This window comes from Octopus bimaculoides, chromosome 11 (genome assembly GCF_001194135.2).
Source record: "Octopus bimaculoides isolate UCB-OBI-ISO-001 chromosome 11, ASM119413v2, whole genome shotgun sequence".
In the NCBI taxonomy this organism is placed as follows: Eukaryota; Metazoa; Mollusca; class Cephalopoda; order Octopoda; family Octopodidae; genus Octopus; species Octopus bimaculoides.
Window position 1 is genome coordinate 66,937,247 of NC_068991.1, and position 4,995 is coordinate 66,942,241.

Consider the following 4,995-nt stretch of genomic DNA (forward strand, 5'->3'; position numbering starts at 1 on the left):
AAAAAAAAGAAATTATCCATATTCTTAATCTCCGTATTTTTCCCGTACATTGAAATATAGATGGTGAAAAGATCAATGTGTGGGGGGAGTGAAATTCCAAGGATTTCAGCACACCGGTGGCAGGCATCCATTTGGGGGAGCCATGCTTTTCACATGCGCAACTTTAGGAGGCCTGCTCCTGTGTGGGTAGTAGAAACGCTCTTTTTGTGTATGCTCTTCAGGGCAGAATACACAATGTTGTCTATAGCAAAGTTTTATAGACAAGTTGTCATTGCAGCCAATGTGGTTATAAATAGTGATCCAGAAACATTGGCCGGACATATTCTCAAACCATGGCAACATGACTTATACACTCTTCCCCTTTTTTATTGGAAAATGCTGACTTCTCCAACAACAATGCTCACTCAGCTGATATTAGTGATCGGCTAAGTTGCTCATAGAGTTAACCAAGAAGGGACAGGCCCCTTATTTTCTGGTTGAGGCTGTTGGTAAGTTTTCCTAAGTTACTCCAATCCAGATCTCCAATGCAAACCTTCAGATCAACCTTCTCCTATGCAGATCTCTAATGCAACTTTAAAAAAAAAAAAACAGTCAATGAGTGGAAATAACCGATAAACTAATTCCTTATAAGATTTCCCAATCAAATTGCCAGCAAACCATTTTCAGCCAAACCAATTTCAACGGATTTTGCTCAAATCTGATGTCCATGTTACTTATTTTGGTTTGAAATAAAGCACTTGATCACTTAATAATCCTAGCTTAATCCCGGGCAACGCCGGGCTATACTGCTAGTGTGTGTATATATATATGTATATATATATATATGTGTGTGTGTGTGTGTGTGTGTTTCTATGTTTGTGTCTCCTTGTCTTGACACTGTGTAATTATTATAAATGAACATCGTTCAATTCCCATATTCTGTGAAATCATGTCTGGCCATAAGGAAATATTAATTTGCTTGGAAAAAGATAAGGGTTAGCAACAGGAAGAGCATCTGACTGTAGAAAATCTGCTTTAGTAAACGCTGTCCAACAACATGCAAGGATGGAAAAGTGAATGGTTAAATGATGATGATGATGATGATGATGATGATGATGATGATGATGATGATGATGACGATGAGGATAATGATGATGATGATGATGATGTTATTTTAGAATCCATTTGAGGCCTTCAAGGGCAGAAGTGATAAGAAATTTATTGTGAAACCGAGTATGTTACATGGCAATGAAATTTTATCCATGAGAGTTAGATTTTTTTTGTTCATTGTGACAATATTAATCATCTACTCATAAGATATAAAGTTCTTTATCAAAGCTATAAAAATGTGTGATTTAAAATTAATCTGTTTAAGGTTGATTATCTTGTCAGTGTTGTGGTAATGTATATAAATACCCCCAGTGTAGTTTCATTAGCGATTGTAAGAAATAAAATAAAATAAAAACTATTGAAAAATAAAAACTGTTGTAAAATATATAGCGCAAGCAGTGTAGAGGAGGTTATATAACTGTTTTACATAGGAAAATGGTTCTGTACATTATTCACTAATTGCAACACAAGATTTTATTTGATCATGAAATGGATTGATAAAACATGTAAATATGTATACATAGTATAAACAAGCATGGCTGTGTGGTAAGAACTTGCTTCTCAACCACATGATTCCTGGGTTTAGCCACACTGCTTGGCACCTTGGGTTAGTGTTTTCTACTATAGCCCCAAACATCGAAATTGAAAGAAGCCGTTGTAGGAGTGGCTTTGTGATAAGTAGCTTGCTTACCAACCACATAGTTCTGGGTTCAGTCCCACTGCGTGGCACCTTGGGCACGTGTCTTCTACTATAGCCTCAGGCCGACCAAAGCCTTGTGAGTGGATTTGGTAGATGGAAACTGTTTGTGTGTCTGTGTTTATCCCCCCACCATCACTTGACAACCGATGCTGGTGTGTTTACGTCCCCGTACAAAGAATAAGTTCAGTGGTCGATTTGCTCGACTAAAAAGGTGGTGCTCCAGCATGGCCGCAGTCAGATGACTGAAACAAGTAAAAGAGTAAAAAGTATAGAAGTCAAAATTACCAAACCACAAATTTTCACATAAACACACACACATATGTAAGTATATATATATATATATATATATATATATCAATCTATATGTATATATGTGTGGGTGGATGTGTATATATATATATATATATATATATGTATGAATAAAATAGATGCTAACTCTTGTACAATAATCCGTGAAACTTTAACCTCTATTAGCTAACAACAGATTGGTAAATAAAGGACAGAAAAGGTATGCAGATCTTGAACCAGTGATAACAAAACTGTTGACGTTTAAGGTGAGTGGGAGATGATAACTGAACAATGTGACCTTATTGTTGTCAACTACGGAGTAAGGAAGGCATTTCATCTGTCACATGACCAAACTGTTTCGATTTAACGCGTAAACTGAACTGGTTATGATTAAATCTTTAGCATTTATACCAGCCATATCGAGCCCAAATACTTCACCTGTTTTAAGTTCAAACCAACCAAGTCATACCTCCCACACTTAGCCTATATTGCCATTTTAAACCTAAATAATCACATCATTGAAGTCTCAGAGCTACAAGGTAATGCATGATTAATTCAAAATAATATGACTATATAAGCATTTCGTTATATTTGAATTCTAAAGGGTTAACACACATAGTACTTAATAACTAATATTCATTGCTCGTCGAAAAATGAAATAAACTTTGTTAGTTTCAGCAACGAGTGTTTCAGTGGTTAGACCAATTGATCTGTGTAGCAGTTTAATTAGCATGTTTGTGGATGAGTATTCTACAGACATGGAGTTCCTTAATGTAATTCTCAGATGAAATTACCAGCATAATAGAGTGTTGTATGAAACAAGGATGGCTCTTTGAACTTTGAATTACAGACATGAACCAGTGGCATAGCTGGGGGGTGGGGGCAGGCAATGGGGGGCACTCTGACCTTGGTGACACTTTTATAGCAGACAGCACTTTTGGGTCCACTGTATAATCCTATATGGGCTTAAAAAGCAGGGTTATCTTATGACATAGGCACCATGAGCAAGTGCCCTGGAGCCTCACAGGTTTCAGGGCCCAATTCCGATTAGTGTATGCTGTGGCTTACTGTCAATAAATACTATAGGGTTCAGTACACCAATTGGCGTGGGGGTCTATAAAGCTACTAAGATGGCCCTGCTGAGGAGGGAAGTGGGGTAGAAAAATCAAGGGCTGCCATAGATTGCACTCACTTTAGATTGTACCATAGATTGCACACACCACTGGTTTTGACCATCCAATGAGTTTCTGTTCAGTTACTGACCCAAAATTTATTCACAAGGTTTAGGTCAACCGTATATATATATATGTGAAACTTAATTTAATTTTAATTTTTAATAAATTAATTTTAATTGGGTTTTTACTTGTAATTTTGGATTTTATCCCTATTATTATTATTATATATATATATATTAATAGTTATCGCCAAGCCAACATGGCAGTCCAGAAAAATAGAATGAACGCTGCCATCGATTAGCTCCAAGAGGCCATTGCCTCTAGCTAGCTATGTGACACACAAATCTGTGTCCATTATAACCTTTGAACAGGGGAGGTCAGCCACTTCCCCATGCTGGTCTGGCATCTACAGACTAGTTTCAGGGTATTTGCCCCTTATCAATGTAGAGCAGCTGAACCCAGCAGGCGCCGCTACTGACCGTCTGTTGATAAGGGGAAAATACCCTGAAACTAGTCTGTTGTTTCAAATGCCCTGAAACTAATAGACGCAGGTTCGTGTGTCACATAGCTAGCTAGAGGCGATGGCCTCTTGGAGCTAATCCCCTGCAGCATTCGCCCTATTTTTCTGGACTGCCATGTTAGCTTGGCAATAACTATTAATATCCAGTACTGCTGCCGTAGTTTCTTGTAGAGAGACTTAGAAATATTAATATTTCTATTTTTGAAAACCAGTGGATGTATTCCACTGAATTTAAGTAAATAATCCTTTGAACAGACGGTCAGTAGCAACGCCTGCTCAGTTTGGCTGCTCTACATTGATAAGGGGCAAATAACTTGAAACTAGTCTATAGTTGCCAGACCAGCATGGGGAAGTGGCTGACCTCCCCTGCACAGTGGGACTGAACCCAAAATCGTCTGGTCACAAAATGGGTTTCTCTACCACACTGTCATGCCTTCACTTATACATACATACATATATACATACATGCATTCATACATACATGCATATATTTCAAGTTCAGGTCTATACTTGTAATTATCAGGACACTGGGATATGTAACACACTGCCTAAATACCAATCTTGAGAAATTAGGCTTCTCAAAACCAGAGAGGAGAAAGCTGATTTGAGGATTACAGATCCAATCCATCACTGGAACTGTAAAGACCTGTAAAACTTTCCAGAAGTTCATCATTTAAGTATATATGTGCATGTCTAGACATGCAACTATATGCATGAGAATACATACATAAAACAAAGCATACTAATCTGCACATATACATACATATACAGACGCACACACACACGTGTGCGTGTATGCGCGTATCTATATGTATGTATATATGTATACACATGCTACAGGTTTCTATGTAGTTTCTGTCTACTAAATTCATTTGCAAACATTGTTTGGCCCAGGGCTAAAGTAGATGAGACTTGCCCTAGGTGCTGTACTGTGAGACAGAACTCAAAACTGTTTCTCTTAGTCACCTCTGTACTTCCATACATTTATTTGTAGGTATGCTGCACATGTGTGTGTGTGTGTGTGTGTGTGTGTGTGTACACATGTGTATATATATATATATCATCATCATCATCGTTTAACGTCCGCTTTCCATGCTAGCATGGGTTGGACGATTTGACTGAGGACTGGTGAAACCGGATGGCAACACCAGGCTCCAATCTAAATTTGGCAGAGTTTCTACAGCTGGATGCCCTTCCTAACGCCAACCACTCAGAGAGTGTAG